This window comes from Cupressus sempervirens, chromosome 8 (genome assembly GCF_028749045.1).
Source record: "Cupressus sempervirens isolate cs-2001-9-10 chromosome 8, ASM2874904v1, whole genome shotgun sequence".
Classification (NCBI taxonomy): Eukaryota; Viridiplantae; Streptophyta; class Pinopsida; order Cupressales; family Cupressaceae; genus Cupressus; species Cupressus sempervirens.
Window position 1 is genome coordinate 44,698,969 of NC_143125.1, and position 26,102 is coordinate 44,725,070.

Genomic DNA, 26,102 nt, shown 5'->3' on the forward strand with positions numbered 1-26,102 from the left:
ATAAAACAGTAAGTAACAATTTAATGTAAAGTTACAATTACAACCAAAAAAATAATAAAAAGAATTTAAAATATCTTTTGAACCTTTGCATTTATTTTTAACGTACATTTCCTTAATTTTTCACTCGTGTGGTGCGATTTCTGAAGTTTAATGGATGAATCAATGTCCTTGTATAAAAACCCATATACAGTTGAATGGGTTACCTTCTTTCATTGATTCCTCATTTTACCCATTGCCCATAGATTTTGAAAGCCATTGATTATAGAAGTTTGTTGTCTTATTCATTTTTTGATTCAAAATCCTATTCATAAGCTATGGCCACTAATTTTGTGGGTTTTTATGGTCTAACTGGGATCAAGCCTCAACTGCAAGACTTCACAAATGTGTCCCTTCATTTCTATGATACGGAAAATTTCCAAAAGAGGGTAAAATCTCAATGCATCCATCATATCACTAAGAAGCTTCAACGATGTAGTTTGGTCAAAGCCACTAGTTTTTTGGTTGTGGTTCAAGCCCCAAAACTCATTTATGAATGTGTCCATCATTACAATTTAGAAACATAGAAGATAGCTCTACCTAATGACACCGTCTTGATTTCAATCAGTAGAAAAACAATCATGAATTTTGTTTGTGTGTCAGAATAGAAGTTTTCTGAACTAAATTTTGGTGTGGCCATTTTAGAATTCTAGACAAAGAAGATGATCTAGAGGAAGGAGATCATGTGAACATGGTTCCAAAAGCCACAAAGTAACAAGAGAAAAGTCCCCAAAACTTTGTTTAGAACCAACCTCAAATCATAGATAATCAACATTTTGGTTCTTCTATATAGATTGAGAGGTGAAACTAAAGACCTAATTTTTTTTAATAATACTTCTTTTTGGTTCAAGTTATATGCTCAGATACATAGTATATTGATTGGGCACAGGACATAAGTGAGATTTTGTCCAATGCCCTCTAGGAGGCCAAGTTTTACAATTCATTCTTTATGTCTTCGTTCTTGATTTATATGTTGGCTTCCTTGCAATTATGACCTAGTCTACCATGCCTAGACAATGTATTAGATGATGTCAAGTCCTACTAATTTTATCTGAGCGATCAATTTTAGAATAGTTATGTATATTATTGTTGGTAAATAGATTTTTCATTTCTTGTTCCTTGTGGAAATATGGCTCTTAATGCTCGAATGATGAACAAAACCTGCTTACAATAGTTGAAAAGCCTTTCTCTGATTACTAGCTTTTCTCTGAATTGGTAGGTATAGCTCCCTATGTGAATGATATTCAAGGAATTATGTTTTGATTCTAAAATAACGTGGGGTAAACTCTTAACCTGAGAGCAGAAGAGGCAAATAGAATTAAGCCTAAACAAGACTTAATCCAGGCAAGGTGAGCTATCTAATCTAAAACCAAGCAATAAGACTCACAAATCCTATGAATTCTTATGCTCAACAACTACCTACAAAAATGTAAATGAAATATAAAGAGATTCTAATGAGACCTTCCATGAATCTCCCAAAGCACATCCTACTATAATTAATTCATATCCTCATAAAACATCATTCCTTACTTCCTAAAATTCAAACTTTAAAGAAAGAAACATAGAAGCAGCAACTAATTAGTTCCTCTCTGAACATCCCATAGCACATCCTACTAAGGTTTATTCACATCCTTGCAATAAAAGAATGAAACATCCTTTTCTTCTTATTGTAACTCAGATTAAGAGAAAGAACCATCTAATTAACTAATTGGAACCAAAATTATTGACATAAAACACCCTTTATTGACTCTGCAATATCAAGTCTTATTACATCAACAATTCCTCCCCCCCCCCCCCCCCAGAAAAAACATGACAATAAATAATCTCCTTCACAACCTTTTGGTTCTCCCATGCTGACCTTTGGTTTCATAACTGATTCTTTCTAATTCTCCTTTTCTTATCTGTCTTTTCAGATTCTCTTGTTAAATATTCTAAATTCAATCATTTCAAACTTCAATTGTTGGACTAGTATATGGAGTGTAATCAATACATCTATGTTGGTGTTCAAAATTAGTGTGAAGCTTCTAACTAGGAATCAGTATGAAGGTCTTGGGGTGTCTTCTTATTTTAAATACTGATGTTGTAATGATAGTGCCTAGAGTTAATTTCATAGAGTTATTAATATCAAGCCACCTTCAATACATACAAGGAGTGACCTTTGCATGTTTTCCACATGCACGCAATATGAGTCTCTTTTAATACACATATGTATTGTCTCTTAATTTAAATGCTCTACACTTGATAGTTCATGAAGTCAGCTATAGTCTGACAATGCAACCTCAGGCTAATATGAAGCTTGGGCTTGAGTTCATTACTCCATTGGTGGCTTGCGTTGTTCCTTATCAACCCACGAACATTATCACAGGGTTCATCCAATGTCACAACCTCCATGCTCTATTTTCAATTCCACAAACAAAAATTGGTGTTGATTCATGTGTGAATGGTAATTGAGACTTTTACCTCCTTTATATCAAACTTAAACATTGGACTTCCACAGCTGAGATACTGTACAAAGTTGTAGCAACATTTTCTCTAGCCTGAGAGCTTCTAGTCTTAAGAACATATAGAAGTGAATTAATAGCCCATACAACAAGAATCATCTTTGGATTATTCTCAATTAGGGACAAGTTCAAAAAAGTTGTAATAGCATTTTCTTGGATAGTCAGATCACAAGAATGCAAAATTTCAACCAAAGGTCTAATAGCTCCTACTTCCTGAATCATTTTTTGAAATAAACCACAACTCTACTATAGCTTCTCTTTTCACTTCAATTCAGTTAACTTGTAGGTTTTCTACAAGCTTCTTGAGTTGTAGGTGAAAGGCTAATTCATTGTCTCCTATATCTGACACTAAAGATGTTCCACCAACCATTGAGTTCCTGTCATGAGTTTCCCATCTATTATCAGCTTCATACATGCTCTAACTAGGTTCATTGTAGATCCTACAATAGTGATATGACCCATCTTTCACTACTTTGTCATTTTGGGTTTTTCATACTAGTGAACACTTGCACCAACAATTGATACTGCTCAACCAAATATTGGAGATGTTCGACAAGCACTTGCAAGTTTCTATCTATGAAGAGAAAGAGTTCATCATAACCTTGGAAATTGACACCTGCCAATGGCCATAGTTGAAAAGCCTTAGATCCCACATCCAATGATATCCTCGAGACCCTGAATAAAAATAATGAGAATCTATTCCATCAAACATGTTCAATTCATCCAAGACATTGTTTGAAGCATGACCAAAGCTAGCATAGTAAGAGTGTTCTTGAATGGCCATAAGTTGAATAGCATTGTAGCCAAGGCTCTTTACATGTGGTAGCACATCATCTCTAAACTTTGCATATGTGTTGATTTCAGGTTCTGTACTGATCATGCCAACATGTGCTTCATAAATTTGCAAGGATTTACACTGCTTTGGTTGAGGATGCTTAAATTGATATTTTTCCTCAGGGGGCAGATCATAGAATATTTGTGTTGTAGTGAATCTCACCCAGAGTCTGGACAACAAACTTAATCTATGTAGGAATTGCATCCTTCAGACAAGAGGGAGTATCCATGTGTATCTTCACATGAGATCCATGAGAAATTGGTGGAGGTCCATTTGCGAATAAATCCCATCTTCTCATAACCCCTAGAAAAAAATTCCAATCCTCCATATTTGTCAATCAACTCTCTTGTTTTCTTATACTGTAAATATCGATACTCAAGATGTTCACAACATTTATTCAACAATGAGTCTATTTCATATTTATATATATTTTTCCACTCCCATGTGGGGGCATAACTCTAGATAGATTATTAGGCTCTCCTCCATTTTGTATTGACTTGGTAGTTTCTTCTTTGATGTCCTCAATCAAATCATCATCAGTCTTTGTATCATGTGATGCATTATTAGAGAGTGGTATAGAGTTGTCACTCTTAACACCAGGCACAAGAACTTTCTCTGAAGAACCAAATAAATCAATTATTTTTGACATTGGAGGAGTCTTTGATGAAGAAGCTAGTCCAACAATCACCCTCCCTTTGCGTACAATTTGACAACTTGAGATTCCAAAAATTGGCTTTGCACAAGAAATCTCTGAAGAAGGGATACGCTTCATCACTCTACTGTTTGAATCATGTAATCATATTACATTGTCCATATTTCTATTTTAAAGGTGTCTTTGTGCTCATTATTAAGCACTATCCCTCAAATTTCAATACAATTCAGTACTGAATTGTTACTATTTTTATTACATTAGCAGTAAACTATTCAACAAAGTAACATGACTTCCATGTCTCATAGCTCATTCTACTCAACCTATCAATAACCATACTTAGATCCAATGCCATTGAAGGATCTCAAGAATAACTCCTCACAACATCTCTTTCATTGCATCATCTATATGAAGAATCTTCTTTGTTTTCTTATGAATGCCTTGTAACTATAATTCCCAATCATCCTTCTATTGAAAAAGATCATCAATAGGAACACATTATCTTCATCGAGTTGGGATCTATAACCTACCCATTATGAAGAGACTTTTAAAAAAAATCCACCTAGCTTAGAGCAAGAAGGCAGTGGCAGGGAAACCCGACAAAGATAGCTTATTTTAGGGAGGACTTAGACCTAGACTCAAACAAGACGAAAACTTGACCAAGACATTAAATTTTTTAAAATCTTCCACTTTGATAGCATGGGTGTAGGAGGAAAAGTGGGGCAACAGCTAGCTCTGACTGGGGACTTAAACATTCCCATGTTTGAGCAAGGAATCATGAATCTTTGGTTTCACAGGCCAGTAAACAAAAAGGGCGACAACACAACAAAACTAAAACAAAGGAAACAATGAAACATGAAAGAAAAAAAAACAAACTAAACACAACAAAAATACCTCATATAAGGTGGGAAAAACTAGACAAACCTTATATGAGAAGAATCCTATATTGATCAAGAAAAGCCATTTACAGGCTAAGAGAAATATGACCCTTTACGAAATAAAGGCCTGCATATTTATGAATTCTTTAAGTTCATTAGCAATCCCTTACTTTTATGAGAACATGACCAATTCAGCAACCTTTCAAGCAATGGTAATTTTCCAAATAACCATTTTTCATCATAAAATTCCTCATGACAGGTTTCTATACTTTCATGCTTTGGCTGCAACAGAGACCAATTGAATGTTGGATTACCTTCATAACACATACTCTGTTTAGTACTGAGACTTTCCTGAGAATTTTGAACTTTATTGTCACTCAACATCAGACCATCCAAAAAGTCATCATCATTATGCTCACTAATTCTATCCTCCTTAGCTTTGACTAATTCATCAGTAGTTAGGAAAAAAATTTGGCCTATATTTTTAGTACCATGGATGCTATCACTAGTATGTATGTTTTCTATTTTTTTAATGTACTCTTGAGACATATCATTTTCTAAGATAACTTGACTAGTGATATCAACATCACATACCTTAGGGAAACTTTCTATAGCCTCAAGTGATTCAACTAAAAGAAGTGATTGCTCATCTTGTCCATGATTAGCATTGTCCTCTACTTCAACCATCATCTTCTTACTCTCCATTGTAGACAAAGCAATCTCTTTAGCTTCAATAATTTCAGCATGATGAACTAGAACTAATTTTTCTATTTGCAATACTAAAGATGGTTCTAGATTCACACTCGTAAGTTCTTGGGAAGCATCCAAATTAAAATCTACCATAGGAACTACCTCCTCTTGATTGACTTTGTAAGTTTTATCAAAAAAAGATAATCCCTGAACATTTCCTTTAATCACATCTGAACTATTTGTAGTGTGCTCTTGACATTTAATTTCAAATATAGACAGAGCATTTTCCAAAATCTTCTCATTATGCTCATCCTTAGAAAAGAAAGTCCTTTTTTCAAACTCAAATGAAGAATCTAAAGGTGTGATTAATTATTCCAAAGGAAATAAAAAAACCTTTTCTTCTTCCTATGATGGTTTAGTCTAGAAGTGCTCTTCATGTTGATGACTTTCTTGATGATCAATGTTGTGCATTTTAGATGTTGGGTGTCTTTTTCTTATTGGGGGAACTTTTGAATTAGCAGCTACCTTTACATCTTGTTTCTCTGAGTCTGGTTCATATTCAAAAAATAAATTTCCAAAGTTGCCAATCACCCTTTCGTGTAGAGCTTCAATTATCCATCTTTGTTGTGGTCCGGGCAACTGCAAAGGTTTATTACTATATTCACTAGCTTGCTCTGAAAAGCCTCTTTGATATGAATAGTTGAATTTTGGTAGTTGTCTTTTCAAAGTAATTAGCTCATTGGTCAACTTCTAAATCATCTCTTCCTATGAAGTAGTCTCACTAATGCTAGCTCTATTATGAATTTCATGATTCCATCTTCCTGTAGCAATCATATTATCCTCCAATTCCACAACAATTCTTTGAGCTGCCTCCAAATCTGTAGGTTTAGATCTTCTCAATTCAAATTCTATGTCAGAAGGCATAGTATTGATGAAAAATGTTTTTAGGTTACCTACTATAGGCCTATTTGCTGCTGGAATTCTATGAATGATCTTATTGAAACTAGCAACAAAATCTCTCATACCTATAGAAGGTAACTTCTTCACTAATGTTAGTTGAGCCAACAAAGCATATTCATTTTCAACAATTTTAAAATGATCTTCAAAATCTTCTCTCATTGTATTCCAACTTGTAATAGATCCATCAACCAAATGATAGAACCAATCTACAACCACCTCAGTAAGAGTTCCAACAAATAACTAGACTGCAACATCTTCATGATTAACTCCCAAGATCTTTATAGCTGTGAAAAATTCCCTTATGTGTTCATCTATAGTAACCTTCCCATCTCTTGAGAACTTAGGCATGTTCTTTCTAGAACCGGAAGGAAAAGGATGGTAGACTACAAAATTCAATGGCCCAGTAGCAACTACCCGAGGTGCAACCATGTCCTAATCTCAATCTTGTGGGTCACTGAATGTTTGAATTGGTTCTTGGGGTAGCATCTGATTTCTGGATTTGCCTTTATACCACAAGGGCCAACTTTCCAGCTAGTTCTCCTTCTTTCAAAACTTCACTAGCTCTTTTGTTATTGGAATTATATCTTCACGAGGTTGCACCATTTTTCTTCATGACAGGTAAAGTGAATATTGTGAGCATTAATCTTCTAACTTTTTCAATTAACACCAAGGATCTGCAATTGAAAAACTTGTAAATGGGGTTCTTTGAGAATAGAGTCACCAATTGCTTAGGAAGCAATAAAATTGAATAATGCAGCTTGAAAAATCAATGTGTTCTTCCTCTTAGTCACCAAAAACACAAGCTGGGAAACTAAATGATAAGAACTTTCAAATTCTTCAAACTCTAATTTGAAGTAGGGTTCTTTAAAAACACAGAGTCGCCAATCTCTAGCTAAGATAATAAGACTAAGAAAACAATCTTTAGCACTGATCTTTTTTTTTAACTCCCTAGCAGAGTCGCCAAAATTTTTTTGGTAAACAGATTTTTCCTTTCTTGTTCCTTGTGACAATATGGCTCTTAATGCCCAAATGATGAACAAAACCTTCTTACAATAGTTGAAAAGCCTTTCTCTGATTATTGGCTTCTCTCTAAATTGGTAGGTACAACTCCCTATGTGAATGATATTCAAGGAATTATGTTTTGATTCTAAAAAAACATGGGGTATGCTCTTAACTTGAGAGCAGAAGAGGCAAACCAAATTAAGCCTAAATAGGACTTAATCTAGGCAAGGTGAGCTATCTAATCTAAGATCAAGCAATAAGACTCACAAATCCTATGAATTCTTATGCTCAGCAACTACCTACAGAAATGTAAATGCAATATAAAGAGCTTCTAATGAGTCCTTCCCTAAATCTCCCAAAGCACATCCTACTCTAATTAATTCATATCCCCATAACAAAAAGAAAGAAACATCCTTCCATACTTCCTGAAATTTAGACTTTAAAGAAAGAAACATAGAAGCAACAACTCATTAGTTCCTCTATGAACATCCCATAGCACATCCTACTAAGGTTTATTCACATCCTTGCAACAAAAGAATGAAACGTCCTTTTCTTCTTATTGTAACTAAGATTAAGAGAAATAACCATCTAATTAACTAATTGGAACCAAAATTATTGACATAAAACACCCTTTATTGACTCTGCAATATCAAGTCTTGTTACATCAACAATTTGTCACCCCCACATTCCTGGAAAAACATGACAATAAATAATCTCCTTCATAACCTTTCGGTTCTCCCATGGTGACCTTTTGTTTCATAACTATTTCTTTCTAATTTTCCTTTTCTTATCTATCTTTTCAGATTCTCTTTTTAAATCTTCTAAATTCGATCATTTCCAACTTCAATTGTTGGACTAGTATATGGAGTGTAATCAATACATCTATGTTGGTGTTCAAAATTGGTGTGAAGCTTCTAATTGGGAATCAGTATGAAGGTCTCGGGTGTCTTCCTATTTTCATTACTGATGTTAAAGTGATAGTGCCTGGAGTTAATTTGATAGAGTTATTAATATCTAACCACCTTAAATACATACAAGGAGTGACCTTTTCATGTTTTCCACATGCACACAATATGAGTCTCTTTTAATACATAGATGTATTATCTCTTAATTTAAATGCTCTGCACTTGATAGTTCATGAAGTCAGCTATAGTCTGGCAATACAACCTCAAGCTTCTATAAAGCTTGGGCTTGAGTTCATTACTCCATTGGTGGCTTCCATTGTTCCTTATCAACCCATGAACATTATCATAGGGTTCATCCAATGTCGCAACCTCCATGATCTGTTTTCAATTCCCCAAATAGAACTTGGTGTTGATTCATGTGTGAATGGAGATTGAGACTTTTACCTCCTTTATATCAGACTTAAACATTGGACTTCCACAGTTGAGATAATGTACAAAGTTGTAGCAGCATTTTTTCTAGCCCAAGAGCTTCTAGTATTAAGCACATATAGAAGTGAATTAATAGCCCCTACAACAGGAATCATCTTTTGATTATTCTCAATTAGGGATAAGTTCAACAAAGTTGTAACAACATTTTCTTGGATTGTTAGATCGCAAGAATGCAAAATTTCAAGCAAAGGTCTGATAGCTCCTACTTCCTGAATCATTTTTTGAAATGAACAAAAACTCTGCTATAGCTTCTCTTTGCACTTCAATTCAGTTAACTTGTAGGTTTTCTACAAGCTTCTTGAGTTGTAGCTAAAAGGCTAATTCATTGTCTCCTATATCTGACACTAAAGATGTTCCACCAACCATTGAGTTCCTATCATGAGTTTCCCATCTATTATCAGCTTCATCCATGCTCTAACCAGGTTCATTGTAGATCCTACAATAGTGATATGACCCATCTTTCACTACTTTCTCATTTTGGGTTTTTCATACTAGTGAACACTTACACCAGCAATTGATACTGCTCAATCAAATATTGGATATGTTTGACAAGAACTTGCAAGTTTCTATCTATGAAGAAAAAGATTTCATCATAACCTTGCAAAATGACACCTCCCAATGGCCATAGTTGAAAAGCCTTGGATCCCACATCCAATGATATCCTCGAGACCTAGAATGAAAATACTGAGAATCTATTCCATCAAACATGTTCAATCCATCCAAGACATTGTTTGAAGCATGACCAAAGCTAGCATAGTAAGCGTGTTCTTGAATGGCCATAAGTTGAATAGCATTGTAGCCAAGGCTCTTTACACGTGGTAGCACATCATCTTTGAACTCTACATATGTGTTGATTTTGGGTTCCGTACTGCTCATGTCAACATGTGCTTCATAAATTTGCAAGAATTTACACTGCTTTGGTCGAGGATGCTTAAATTGATATATTTGTGTTGTAGGGAATCTCACCTAGAGCCTGGACAACAAACTTAATCTATGTAGGAATTGCATCCTTCAGACCAGAGGGAGTATCCATGTGTATCTTCACATGAGATCCATGTGAAATTGGTGGAGATCCATCTGCAAATAAATCCCATCTTCTCATAACACCTAGAAAATGCTTTCAATCCTCCTTCATATTTGTCAACCAACTCTCTTATTTTCTTATACTATAATTATCAATACTCAAGATGTTCACAATGTTTATTCAACAATAGGTCTATTTCATATATATATATATATATCTATATATATATATATATATATATATATATATATATATATATATATATATATATATATATATATGGCCACCCCCACATGGGGGCATAACTCTAGATAGATTATTAGGCTCTCCTCCATTTTGTATTGACTTGGTAGTTTCTTCTTTGATGTCCTCAATCAGCTCATCATCGGTCTTTGTATCATGTGATGCATTATTAGAGAGTGGTATAGAGTTGTCACTTCTAACACTAGGAACAAGAACTTTCTCTGAAGAATCAAATTAATCAATTATTGTTGACATTGGAGGATTCTTTGATGAAGAAGCTTGTCCAAGAATCACCCTCCCTTTGCTTACAATCTGACAACTCGAGATTCCAAAAATTGGCTTTGCACAAGAAATCTCTGAAGAAGGGATATGCTTCATCAATATACTGTTTGCATCATTTAATCATATCACATTGTCCATATTTCTATTTTAAAGGTGTCTTTGTGCTCATTATTAAGCACTATCCCTCAGTTTCAATACAATTCAACACTAAATTGTTACTATTTTTATTAAGTTAGCAGTAAATTGTTCAACAAAGTAACATGACTTCCATGTCTTATAGTTCATTCTGCTTAACCTATCAATCACTATAATTAGATCCAATGCCATTGAAGGATCTCAAGAATAACTCCTCACAGCATCTCTATCACTACATCATCTATATGAAGAATCTTCTTTGTTTTCTTATGAATGCCTCGTAACTATAATTCCCAATCATCCTTCTGCTGAAATAGATCATCAATAGGAACACATTATCTTCATTGGGTTGGGATCTATAACCTACTTGATATGAAGAGACTTTTAAAAACAACCCACCTGGCTTAGAGAAAGAAGGCAGTGGCAGGGAAACTCAAAAAAGATAGCTTATTGTAGGGAGGACTTAGACCTAGACTCAAAAAAAACCAAAACTTGACTACGACATTAAATTTTTTTAAATCTTCCACTTTGATAGCATGGGTGTAGGACAAAAGTGGGGCAACAATTATGTAAGAATGAATCATACATTTACTATGAGAATTTGAAAGGAACTGAAAGGGTGCCTAGAAAGGAGATTCTCCCCTAAAACCATGGCCACCATCAATCAATTCAATTGTTATTGTATCCAATTTTCATATTTTTCTTACTTATGTCTTACGCCTTTCAATAACTTTCCTCTGAAGTTACCAAGATATATAAATGATATGATAGTTTTGGTATAGATCATCCAACAAGCTTTTTAGGTGAATTTCCTAAGTAGAAGTGAATAAGAAAGTGTATGATTTCCCTATGAAGGTTGGAGCATTCAATTGTGACACCCAAGCCAATGATAAGATTATGATGAAGGTTTTTGAGAAGAAGTAAAAGCTAGATATGTACAAGGTCTTGAGACCTATGTTCAACCCCAATGGATATGCTAAATATGTCCTAAATATTATAGTGTAATAAAGCACATTAGGACCATTGAAGACTACTGGACCAATTGCAAAGATGAATTTGAAATTTGTGATTTCACTTTCACAAGATTGACAGTAGATCAAGTTAAAATATACAAGGTAAATATAGATGTGGATGGAGTTGAGGATGATGGTTAGAATATATATAGCACAACATACTTAATTAAGTTAAGGAATACATCTATAAGCTTTGAACCATTCAGAGGCATCATAGAATACCTAGATGTGATGATGGAAAGAATCTATAAGAGGACCAATAAGTGGGTCGAGTGGACGACAACATGACAAAGTAGAAGAAAAGGTACCCCTACTCAGCCCTCCCCAATGTAGTAGCAACATTATCTTCCCTTGACAGCACTTCAAGCACAATTCTACTTATCATACGAAAACCCACTCAACCAGCTAGTGGAGGTGATCAACCTCTTGACAAGAATATCCCATTAAAAAAAACTTGCTAGGATGGTTCATTACTAGTAATCAAGATAGAGGCAGAAGCTAAAAAGAAGAAGGTAGAAGAACTAAAAGGCATTATAGTTTGAGTGGCTCTTCAATCCCAAAGCAATCCAATCATATGTATAAGTACAACACTACTCTTACCAACTAGTCCTCAAATAGAAATAGTTGACCTTGGAGATGGTGGGAGTAGTGAAATTATATCCATGGAGTCAAAAAAAGTAGCTAAGATTCCTAAATCTCCAAAATTCATTTCTCCCACTCTAAGAAACCCTTTCTCCTTATCTTTGAAGGCCTTGACTCCTATTAGGAGAAAGATGTTCAATGTAGATACACTAGGCACTCCATCTAAGGTGTTTGGTACCAAGTCATGGGGTAAAAGTGCAAACTTCTATCACCTTTTAGGCTAACTAATCAAAACAATTGAATTTGAGTATTTCTATCTAAAATTAAATTTTGTTCAAAGATTTGATCTAGATAAATTCATTGTATCTAAGTTATATATGATATCACACTTTTCTAATTGGAAATGTCTATTGAATTAATGTTTTATACTAGTTTGTATTCAATTACTAAAGAAATATAATTATTTCAGAAAATTGGCATTTCTATAACTCTTACATTTTTTTATGATATATTTTTAATAACTTATAAACTCCATTTTATAGAGCCCAAATTCAAGAATATTCTTATATAGAATTTATAGAGTTTTAATTAGATATAGTATATCATAATTAAAAAATTCTACAAGCATGTATTTTAACACTCAAAAAGATGTCAATATTAAGAAAGAAAAAAATTGTAAATCATACCATAAAAATTTAAAAGTTGTATGATGTTCTAGAGGAGAGAGTCCTCTTCTAGAATGTATAATTTTTATTCTAGTTAGAATAGATTTGTTTTGAAAAATGTGGTGGGAGATAAAATATATCAATTTTAGGTGAGTTGAACTTTGAATGATTATAAAAGTGAAAATATAAAATTAAAGACAATTTTTATTTTGAAATGTTCTAGATATATATGCTATCTATAACATTGTTTGAGATCAACAGGAAATAAGTTTATTTCCATAGAGTTTTGTGGTGGGAACTAGACCCCTAATTTTTAGCATTTTTCAGCAACTAAAAAATTATGAAAATATATCAGTTCTTAATCCAAATAATTGTTAAAAATTATAATCATAAACTTGATCAATTTCTACACATTTCATTAGTTTACTTCATTTTTAAATTCTAAAGAATAATACCAATTTTATATCATTGAACGTAAATAGTTGTACTTTTCTTAGCCTTTTCCTTCACAAAAGGGTGACATAGGTTTTTTATTTGACCCCATGGCTTAAAGTACTTTGGACAAGAAAAGGAAGAGGATTGAAGACAAGCCTCCAAAAAAAGAAACTCTATACTTGGCCATCTGCTCTAGGTCAGCATTGAGAAAAGTGAGGAAGCCAAAGACTTTGTCTATCCTTGGTCGAGATTCAAACACGGGATACCTAGCTATGGAGATCGCCAACCACACCAAAGAAGGAAGGATCGAGGACCTAACTATAGCTAACCTCACATTACAATCTCTGGATCTAGGAGAAGTTGGGCATGACACCAAAGTGGGCTTGTGGAGGGAAACTAATGAAGTGATCGAAGGAAAACTTGAAGAGCTAAAGCTTTCCAAGTTTAAGTTGAAGGCAGAGATCCATGAGCTTAACTATTTAATCAATCAACTAGATGCCCCATTAGCAAGCATTTCAGGAATACCAACTACTAGTTATCCTATAGCTATGGACATTCAAGCCATTATCTCTCAGCTATAGGAAGACAAGAATTTTGGAAAAAATGGAAAAAGTTGGACTAAAAAACTCAAGTTTGAAGAGCTTTTAGTTATAGGCAATGTAGTGTTCAGGCTTGAGACAAAAAAGGACAACATCCTAGCTAACTACATAACTCTATCTGTAGAAAGGGAAAAATATGAAGATTGCATCTCCCTTCTATGTATGATCATCCAAATAAAGTCCAAATAAGTAGTTGAAGGTGAGATTATATAGAAAGGAGATGATCCTCTATTGGAATGGCAACAGAGTTTGCAATTCAAAGAAAATATGATCTCCTCAGTAGAAGAAGGTATATAGAAGATAGAAGGAAAGGTTAAAGAAGAGCAAGAAAAAGATTACAAGATTGTAAAAGGCCTACATACTAAATCTTAGACAACTGGACAAGGAAAGGGTGTAGTACGAGTCACTATTATGTAAAAGGCTTTCTCTAGCTACTTGGATAAATTAATAGAAAAATCTATAAGCCACTAAGATAGAGTGTCAGACCTCCAACCACCCAATAGATGCATACACGTAACAACAAAGAAAATGCAAGAGCAACTGGGAACAATCAAAGATTTGGCTAGAGAAAACTCCAAGTGGCTCATCAGATACACTGACATCCATCTTAATAGACACTAGGAGTTGATTCCAATCATTGTCATTGCCAAGGTCTATAAGGAAAAATTAGAAAAGGGGAAGAAAGTGAAATGAAATTTCTCCTGCTCTTTTGTATTCTAATTTGAAATTTTAGCTAATAATTGGCTTCTTTTTAATTTGTCATTTTTGAGAAGATGAATCGATTCAACTACCTTTTGTAATGGCTCATCTCAGAATCCTATATGTACTCAATGGAAAAATTAATGAAGGGTCAGCTAAATTTTGGTGTGAAATGCTTCATATTGTAGAGACAACTTGAATATGTTTTGTATCAATTATTTACTATTCCATTGCATGTATTAGTTAGAAATTTCTCTTAAAGTTGATTTAAGCTAATGAACAAGTAGAGCTTTTTTTCCCTATTTAGTACAAAAAATTGAAGACAATCGTAGTATTGTTGGAGGTTAAAAAAGACTTTGTCTAGTATTATTTCTTACATTGGTTTCTTGCATTTTAGAAGTTAAAACCATTTTGTTAAGCATTTCATTCATATAAATAGAATTTACTATTACATCACTAGATTTTGCGGGTTCATAAGATGTGTGAATTCATAGATTTAGTTAGTATTAAGACCTAGATACTAGCCTAAGTTAGTTCTTGTCTAGGCTTAACTTGGTTTTCCTCTCTTATACTCTAGTCACTAACAAACCCCATCTTAGATTTACAAACAAACAAATTCATTGCAAATCACAAACTCAAGGGAGTTGTACCTATAAATTTAGAGGGAAATGAGTCATGTAGTTGTGGTTTCCCAATTGTTGTAATTAGTAATTGTTCATAGATATTGGGCTTTCAAAGAGTAAATTTAAAAAGAACAATCTATTTACCAATAGAGTTTTGGTCACTCTACTAGGGACATGAACAAACACTAGACTAGAAAAGCTATAGTATGAAGAAAGATGGTGCTACCTCATGAGGACATATTTCTCATACTCGAACCTAACCTTGGATTCCAAGATGACTAGGAAGATATCATCTCATCCCTGCATACATTTTTGTAGAGGTATAGGAGGAACACAAAACACTATAGAAACACTAGCCAAGTGTTAGAAGAAGAAGAAGCTAGATCTAAAGCATGAGAAAGAGCTATTTAGAGGAGAGAGCTTTGAAGAGCACAAAGACAAGTAGAATGAAAAGCTTGAAGGAAAGATTAATTCAGATCACTAGACCAAACAAGATTCCTTAGGACCACCAAAGATCAAGGCGGGTGAGGCCATGTTTTTGAAAGGATTACAAAACTTCGCTTTCCCATCGTAGAAACACCTCAACACAAGGGTGACAAGAAGAGTAGGTTTAGGCCATCTTCACCCCCTAGAAATCAAACCCCGTCAAACACTACTTGTTAGGTATTGGCTTTACATAGAGTAGTTTCTCCTCTAGTTATCGACTTTCTGCCATGTCTTGATAGAACAATTATGGTTGCTCCATGGGTTCATTGCAACCCATAGTATACCATCCATTTTTTTCTAGTTCAAGAAAGAACTTCCCCAATTTTTCAAGTGATGGGAAGGTTATTATTGATAAACACATTAAAGCCTTTTTTGTAGCCACCCATATCCTAGGAGTGGCACACAAAGATGTGGCCATTAGACTATTTATAGATACTTTAACAAAAAGGGCAGTAGATTGGTTTTATCATTTGGATGATGCCTCAATTATAGATTGGGTTACAATGATAATGACTTTTGAGACAAGACTCAAAATTGTGGAAGATGAATACATTCTACTGGCATAGTTGACGTCTATCAAAAACAAGCCTCTTAGGTATATTGCTAACTTCAACAAAATCACTAGCAGAATCCCTACTATTGATAGACCTACTATAGGTAATCTAAAAACATTCTTCATAAGTGTGATTTCACTAGATATCAACTATAATATAAGGAGATCTCATCCCACTGATTTGGTAGATACCCAAAAGAAAGTATTTGAACTAGAAAATGATGTGATCTCTGCCAGAAAGTGGAAACAAGAGTTTCAAACCAAAGCAAGTACTAGTAACACCACCTCATCTAATGAAATGTTTCTAAAATTATCAAATAAAATCATTTCTACAAAGACGAAACTCCTTATATTCAATAATTCCTACCAATGAAATTAACCAACTCGAGAGGAATATTGATGGGAAATCTCTACAACTTAGTAGTCTGCAATAAAGATTGGCTATTGAAGCCACACCCAAAAAGGGGAATATGTGTGTTTTCTATTTAGCAATGGATCATGATCATGAAATTTTTCCTTAAAAACTTGTATGATGTAGTTGGTATCCACTAATAAGTTGAATGTTTTAGCTTCTAGTCTTGAGCTAGATTTGGACTCAAATGGTGACTCTAGAAATTTGCTTTTAGAGTATGAGTCAGACTCAGAAGGAAAAAGTGAATGCTATGCTATTATTGATGGGACCTCATATAAAATGTTGAATAGAAGCCAAAAAAAAAAAAAACCATATTTCTAGTCATTCTCCAGGTGGTAATGATGCTTCTCCTTTAGGTATTAGTAATGTTGATCAAGGAGTCAAGATTCCTTAGTTGAGTAAGGAAAAGATCTCTTTTGATTTTATTCAATTCTAGAAAGACTCTAGAATTCAAATTTCCCCTATAGACTACTTAAAATCAAATCCATCTGAACTAAAGAGATTGGTAGATCATTATAAGGATATAATATAAACCTAAATGATAATGTTATGACTAGAGAGGAAGGTGAGTCCTTAACATATAATACTTTTGATCAAGAAGAATCCTAGAGTTATGGAAACCTTTCCCAATTAGAAGCCCAACCCATTTTATGTATCACTATACATAAATGGGTGCAAATTAAACAATTGTATAATTGATTTGGGTGCTTTAGACAATGTGATGCCCTACCTCATGGCCAAGGCTCTAGGTCTTACTCTTACTAAGGTTCATGGTAGTTGTTACTCCATGGACTTCAAAAAAATCAAATATGTTATAGAAGTGTTGGTCGCTCATCCAAAAAAGAAGTTACCACTGACTATCCTAGTCATAGACATTTTAGCCAGCTATGGTTTACTTCTAAGAAGAATCTTTTGCAAAGACTTAGGAGGAGAAATAAAATTGGATTGGTCTTAGGCGGTCATACCCATAGGAAGAAAGAAAGTATAATTGGAACCTGAGGAAAAGGCCAAGTTTACAATTCTAAAATCAAATGATCCCAAAGCTTTGATCCTTTACCAAGAATTATAATTTTGTAATTACATTTTGTTCAATGAAGATGTCATGGATGACCAGAATGGTGAATAGGAAAACCAAACTCTTGTTGAAGAAGAAATACTATTGATATGGATGTTGGAATTTGATGGGAGTTGTTACTCATCTAGATCTAGTGTAGGGTGGTTGATATCACTTGAGGGAGAACCCAAACCCATGGCATTCAAGCTAGAATCGAGAAATATAAACAAGACATCTGAGTATGAAGCCCTGCTATTTGGGAGAATAGCCACAAAAGAAAGAGGCATAAAGATACTAAAAGCTCAAGGTGATGTGGAGCTAGTTGTATGTCCAATTAAAGGGTGGTACTTTGTAAAAAATATAAGTTAAGAAACTACAAAAATAGGGTATAGGACGAGATCGGAGGATTAGGTGCATTCTCAATTGAAACACTACCCAGGGAAATGAACTCTAAAGCAGATTCATTGGTAGTTTTTTCCTCCTTACTACTTCCTCACCTAGAGTTCAAAGATAAGAAATATCAAATAGAAATTGTATACAGACATTATGTGCTTGACAATGTAGAAGCTTGCAAATTATTTGAAGAAAACAAGAGTTCACAATTATTTTTGGAAAATGCTAGAAGTGTTCATGAACACCATTCTAATGAACCCATTCAAGAAGATTGTCATAAGAAGAAAAGGATAGATGTAACTGGCACTATTCAACTACAAGCTAATATCATTCCTCCATACTTAGCATCATTGGAAAATTTATTTAATAGACATGATACTTACATCAAGAAAAAGAGGATGGAAAAAGGGTCCACTACTGGTGAGTTTGAAGAGACAAAAATTGGAAATATGAGAAGTCCCAAAATGATCAACATCAAAAAATATTGCATGCCTAAAGAAAAGGAAGCAACCAGAAAATTTTTAATAGAATATCAAGATTTATTTAGATTGAGCTACAAAGATTTAAAAAGTTTTAGAGGCAAAAAAAAGAAACATTAGATTCCCTTGAATCCTAATACAACTTTGTTCTGACAAAACAAAGAAATTGCAATCTGAAGGTAGGTGACACCATATTTTAGGAAGTTGACAAGATGCTTAAGGTGAGAATCATTTATCCTATTCATCACTCTACCTAGATAGCAAACATAGTGGTAGTCGAAAACAAAAATGAAGAGATAAGGATATTCGTGGATTTTAGAAACCTAAACCAACCATCTTTGAAAGATAACTATGCCCTCCCAAATATAGACCATCTACTACAAATCATGGTAGGGGATGAGATGAAGTCCATGCTTGATGGATTCTTAAGGTACAACCAAATAGAAGTAGAAGAGAAAGACCAACACAAGTTGACTTTTGCCACTCCCTAGGGTACATTCGCATATCATAGAATGCCATTTGGCCTTATCAACACTGGTACCACTTTTTAGAGGTGTATGAATAAATCTTTCACTAACATGAAAGATATAATCATTGTTACATACCTTGATGACCTTACTATATTCTTGAAGAGGAGGAAAATCACATAGAGGATTTGAGGAAAGTATTGCAAAGATGTCAAAAACATTATTTTTCTCTAAATCCTAAGAAGTCTATCTTTTGTGTGAAAAAAGGAAAGTTTCTTAGCCATATAATATTACAAGAAGGCATCAAGATTTACCCTAAATGAATTGAAGCTATCCAAATACTAGGTCTACCTACAAACAAGACGAAAGTTAAATCATTTTTTGGCTAGGTGAATTTCCTCATAAGGTTCATGCCTGATTTTGCCAAAACTACTAAATGCATTGTACACATGATGAAAGGGAATACAATCTTCAAGTGGAATGATACCATAAAACAAGCCTTTAAAGATATAAATACTATCATTGCTAATGCTCTAGGCTTATGTCATCCAAACTATAGAGAAAACTTTAAGATCTATTGTATGCTTCTGAAGACACATTATCGGCTATCCTCATGCAAGATAAAAAAAAAAGGGGTACAAGCCCCTATTGCCTTCATGAGCATGCCCCTGAAGAACCATGAGCTGAAATATTCTCAAATTGAGAAGCATGCTTTTACTATGGTAAAAGCCCTAAACAATATTCAAATTTTATATTTTACACTCTCATTCTGTGGTTCACATACCTGACATTGTAGTGAAGAGTGTGTTGACCCAACAAGATGTAGGGTACAATACCAAAGGAATGTGGTTAGCTAAGACAGAAGAGTATGAAATTGAGATTAAACCCATGAAATTGGTAAGAGGTAATGCATTATGTAAATCCATAGAAGAAAATGGAAACGGTGACAAAACCAGACAAAAAATAGTTGGTTTTGGCTATGAGTCTACAAGATACTTGGTTTGAAAATATCACATATCTCTTAACATATGGTGAATTCCTTAAAGGATTGACAGTGAAAAAAAAGAGAGATCTCAAATTTAAAGCCACCAAGTATGTGATCTAGGATGATAAACTATACAAAAGATCCATAGATGGGACGTTCCTTAGATGTGTAAATAAACTATAGCAAGAGAGATTGTTGAAGACATTTCATGATGAATTTTGTGGCTGGAATTTCTCATCCTTGGTCACTTATTTTAAGATATTGTAGCAATGTTACTACTGGCCTAAAATATTTAGAGATTCTTAGTAGTGGATGTCAAAATGTGAAAAATGCAAAATTTTCACAGGCAGACTTCAGTTAGTCACACTACCTCTCAGCAAATGTAGTAATCAAAGGTCCATTCCTAAAATAGGGCCTTGATTTTAGTGGTCCTATTGATCTTGCATCTAGTGTCGGTCACATCTACATCATCATCACAATAGATTACTTTACAAAGTGGGTAGAAGTGAAGGCAACCAAGAAGACCACTTTCGAAGTAGTTTGCAAATTTATAAATAACATATTGGTTAGGTTTGGTGTGCCTATTAAACTAGCAATGGATAATGCAATATATTTTTCTTTAGTTGAAATTATTAAGTTCTATATCAAGTATGGCATAATAGACAATCACTCATATGACTACTTTCCACAAGAGAATGGTCAAGCTAAGTCCAACAACAAGAACTTGGTAAAAATCATAAAAAAATTGGTATTAGATAATCAAAAGACATGGAAAAAAATATTCATGAACCACTTTGGGCAGACAGAGTGACCCCCAAGAGGGCAATCATATTCCCACTTTCAAACTAGTTTATGAAGCAAAGCTAGTCTTCCCCTACCCCTGGAATTGACCACTAGCAGATTAAGGATAGTGATTGAAGATGAAATTTACAAAGATGGGCTGGAGAAAAGAATCATGTATCTAAGTAAGCATGATGAAGAAAGAGAAGAAATTGTAGATCATATTACCTAGCATCAAATGCGCATAAAAAAATTGTTCGACAAAAAGAATAGGCCATGGAAGTTTATTGTAGGGGACACTATATTGTTGTGGGACAAATGAAGAGCACCAAAAGGAATCCATGGGAAGTTTGATAGACTCTAGAAAGGACCATTTATCATTCATCAAACTTTTGAAAATAATTCACTTAAATTGGCATATCCTAATGATGAATTACTACCTCTAACTTCCAATGGTCAAGACTTAAAGTTGTATAAAATTTCAAATTGAAAAAATGTAACCCCTATATTGTATCATAGCTACATTTTGTTCCTATTTTTGTTTTCCCTTAGTTAGGCTACCTTGTTTTTCCTCTTTAGTTTTGTTGTGTAGCCACTTTTCATTTTTGTGAAACTAGAGATCTTGGATACCTTTCTTCAAAATGAGAATGTCCAAGTATCTATATAGAGCTAGCTATGGCCCCACTTTTTTTTCCAAATTATTGGAAAAATTAGTTTTATATATTTAGATGAAGTCAGTTTTGTTCTCATGAATGTTTGATTCTAGGTCTAGATTCCTAAAGGCTAGGCGATCCTTATTAGATTTTACCAAAATACCCTCTTTATTTTTAAAACCAGACAAGTTATTATTTTTTTCTTGTAATTTTTCAAGTCAATTTAGTACCCAATCTAATAGGGATTGTTGGAATTCACAAGTGGGAGGAATACTTTTGAGAGAGGGGGGTGAGTAAAACTTTTAACTGAAATCAATCACATGCATGTAACACATCTAATTCACATGAAAGTAAAGACATGCATGAAAATAAATAACATAAGATTTGATCACCCAGAAACCCTCCAAAATGAGAAGGTAAAACTAGGGTGGCGATGACACCCACAACTTATCACTACAACAATATGTAACTTGTTAAGGTTACAAAGTTTGACCCCCATCAAAGGTCTACCCTATGAAAGGCCTACCCTACGAAAGGCCTACACTGCTCAAGGCTCTAACACCCTGTTAAAAGTGACTTGTCTAAAGAATTTATAAACACTCTATTGGAATGTCACCCTATTAAAGGATTTACAATATGGCTGTTAAACCAACCTATCTTCATAGGATTTTCATTCTCATAATATAATGGCTAGAAAGTATAGTAGAATGTTTTGACCTAATGATTTACAATCTTCTATTGCTGATTTCAAATCCTTGTTTTCTCTAATTTGATCTAATCTTTCTTGATCTAATATAACTCTATTCATAGTGCTGATACTATGTTCTAATAACCTAATTTTTCAATGCTATCCTTCTTCTAAGTCTTCACATCCCTTTAAACTTTGCTAGCATTCTCTCCTTGCATTCTTGTATCATCCATACATGTCTAAATTGTGGGATTTTGACTTCCTTAAAAAGATTTTGAGATTTAGGGTTAGGTATGAATCTACAATTGAGATTCATCCATCTTTCTCACTCAAATCTTTCCATTTTTTTGATTGGTTGCATGTTGATTGCGTAGAGAATGTAATAGATTTGATCTTATCTTTTAGATCCTTTGAGATTCATTTTAAGTCAGCTCAAAAATAATTTACATCTGAGTTTGTGAGGGCACAAACTCTTATGATGATTTTGTGTTACTTGACACTTACTGATTGTTGATGCTTGGCACATATAGGAAATTTTTCTTTCTCGACACCTATACTTTACTTGGCACATATGCTGACTCGACATCAATTGTCACTCGACACTGAAAACTTTCTCGACACTATCTATCTACTTGGTATCTATTGTAACTTGGCACATGTTGAAGTTTTGGCTCAGCACATACTATAGCTTGGCATCTATATTATACTTGGCATCTATATTATACTTGGCATCAACTTTGAAATTTCTTAAGTGTATTGACACTCAATTGTAAAAACTAATCTAAGACCAACAATCTCCCCCTTTGACATGAGTGCCAAAAATACTTAACTAGATATTATGAATCTGGTCTCTATGAGTATAATATACATCTTGTTTAGCATATATACAAAACTTCAAAAATGTTCAAAATTTGTATACCTCAAAATTTGTATCTTCCCTTGAGCTGATGTGCCATTGTTGTATCCACTACTTCTCATGTTGGATTTTTCTCATGCTAATTATGCATTGCCTTATCATTCTATTCTATCTACTCTATTTTTTCTTTGTTTTTGCTCCCCCTTTCACACATTTTTCCTTGCAATTATTGTATCATTTTCATGCTAGATTTGTCTCATGCTAATTATGCTTTGCCTTATCATTCTATTCTATATTCTCTATTTTTGCTCCTCGTTTCACACAATTTTCCTTGCAGTTATTGTATCCTTTTGGCTTTATGTTATCTCCCCCTTTGTTTTATAATCTCCCCCTTTTTATTAATTATCTCCCCCCTTTTTAATACTTGTTCCTTCTACAAAACTTCCATGTGAGGGGTGATAGCATATTATATTTGTATCAATTTAGCCTTGGTGTTTGCCTCATTTGTTGTAAGTACAGCTAGTTCCTTTTGAGTGTGAAGCATAGTAGCAAAATGTTTCTAACTTTGAGATAGATCCTTGGGTAGCTGCATGCTTGATATTTTCAGGTTCCTCTCCAAGCTCATTATCCTTTGGCTAGTCTCTTGTGTGAAAATTGATGGATCACATAGTTTGGAGTACAATGAGAATATTTTCTCAAGTACTATTTTTACCTTTTCAACCTTCTTTGCAACCTCCACCTAAGATAGTGCTATCTCACTTGATATTCATTCATTTACTTTCATTTGGAACTTATTTTTAGACCATTCTAATAATTTTGCATTAGTGTCTAGGTCTTCATTCTATACCTGGTCCACTATACTAGATAAACATTCCATGATTGGCTTTGTTTCATCAAGTACCTATAAGCTAAATGCATCTAAAAAGATGTCTTTGATCTGTATCAATGCTTACCTCTACTTGTACTCATTTCTAAGTATCTCTTGTTTCTTCTTCTTCTCTAGTGCCTCTTGTACTTCATTTTTCTTATCTATATTCATGTTTGCATAGTCATACTTAGGAATGACTATCTCTTCATCTAGAGTAGGGTCTCCATAGTGAATTACCCTTGCAGCGTTTATTGAGCTCGAGCCTGATGTAGATATTTGCAGTGGCATAGCAATAGTGCTCAACTTCTATGTTGTTCCTGTAGGGGTCCCTATTGTAGGCAACTTTATCAATGTTTGTATTGCCTCTTGTTATTTCTCCTTAGGGGCTTCCTCCTCTTTTGTTCTTCCTTTATCAATTATTGTGATCTAAGGTGGTGCACCTTGTCCTTGTGCAATAAGAATAGAGGTATCCTTCTATCCTATTTGATCTTTTAGTTGCTCCTCAACAGTTGTTGTCACTATAACTATGGAATCAACCCTACCTGATGTGTCTTGTGAAACTTTCTCTTAGAGTTGTCCACTTGTAGCTATTTGGATATGTGAAGGTGGTTCTTGTGGATTCACCTTCTCCTTTGTGATTTTAGCTATAGCCTTCTATAGTTCTTCCACACTCACCAAGATTGGGTTTGTACATAACTGTGACTGTAGAGTAGTCCGGTGAAGGATCTTTTTAAGGTCCCCTACAGTTAGTAGGTTTATATTCTAACCAAAAGTGTCAAGAACATTTTTTACAATTACTATATCTGCAGGTGTAGGAGTTACATGTGGAGGACTTGGTGGTGTTAGTTTTGTGTCTTGCATAATCTGTTCCTATTGCTACTCCTCAATAGTTGCCTTTTCACTCTCTTATGTGTCTTTCTCCACTGTAATATCTTCCTTATCCTTTTCTCCTTCTTCCTCCTTATAATTTTCTTCTTCCTTGTCATTGTTTCATTCTTCAAAAGGGTTTGCTTCTCCTTCTTTCATTGTTGTTAGCCCATAAATCAATTTCCAAATTTGTGTGGACTTTTTCACAACATCCTCAATTTTATTCTACAATATACTAAAGGCTCTATACTTGGGTGTAAATTTTCTCCTATGCTTCTTATTTGCCTTACTTATTTGCCCTTTCATGAGTTCAAACATAACATGAGCCAATGTTGACTCTCTTATTTCCTTCTCCATATTGAGGCAATAATGCCATTTATTTTCTATAATTGAATATAGCTTCTTAGGCATTATATTGTCTAGTTCAAGTGTAGTGTTCTTGAACTTGGCTATCATAGTGTAAATTGATTCTTCCACTATGTTTTATTCTTCTCTACTTAACTTATTAAAATCAATACCTTTTTAAGCTTGATAAATCTGCATTATCTCTAATATTATCACAAATATTCTCTAGATTAGATTTAGTGGTGTGACTTACCACTCTAAACTGGTTGTTGTCATCTGATTCAGGAGATGCCACATACTTTCTTCTCTATTTCTTCTCTTCTGGTCCTCCTTGCTTTGTGGCCTTCTTCTTTTCCTATTCCTTAGCTACCTTTGTTGTAACTCTTGTGTTTTCCCTTGTAGTGGATTTTGTTGAGCTAGGTTTAGTTATTTTCTTGCCTCTAGGTTGAGTTGTAGGCTATTTTTGTGCCTTTCTCTTCTTTGCCTCTACCTTAGGTGCTTCCTTGGTTTTCTCCTCCTTGGCACCTTCTACTTCTTCAGCATCTTCACCCATGCCTTGGGTCAATGCAAGTGGCTCTTGGCCTTGTTGTTGTTCTTCTTCTTCATTATCTTCTTCTTCCTCTACTTCTGCAATGCCTTCACCAAATTTTTCTTTAAGTTTCTTGACCAATTTGTCCTTTTTCTTCAAAGTTGAAGTAGTTTTTAATTCCATATCCACCTTGGATCTTATAACATCATCTATGCCAAAGTGTTGGGCACTTTTATCTACTTCTTCTACAAGTAGAGTAGTGATTGTTGCAGATGCCTCATCTGTGTTGATCTCATATCCAAGTGGCCTTAGCCATCTGACCCTTGGTACTACTGCTTGGATATATGTATAGTCAATGTCTACTAAGAAACATATATCATTTATGTGCTTCTCAACAAGAGATATAGGTATCCTTAGTTTCTATTTCATTGACTTCTTGAAC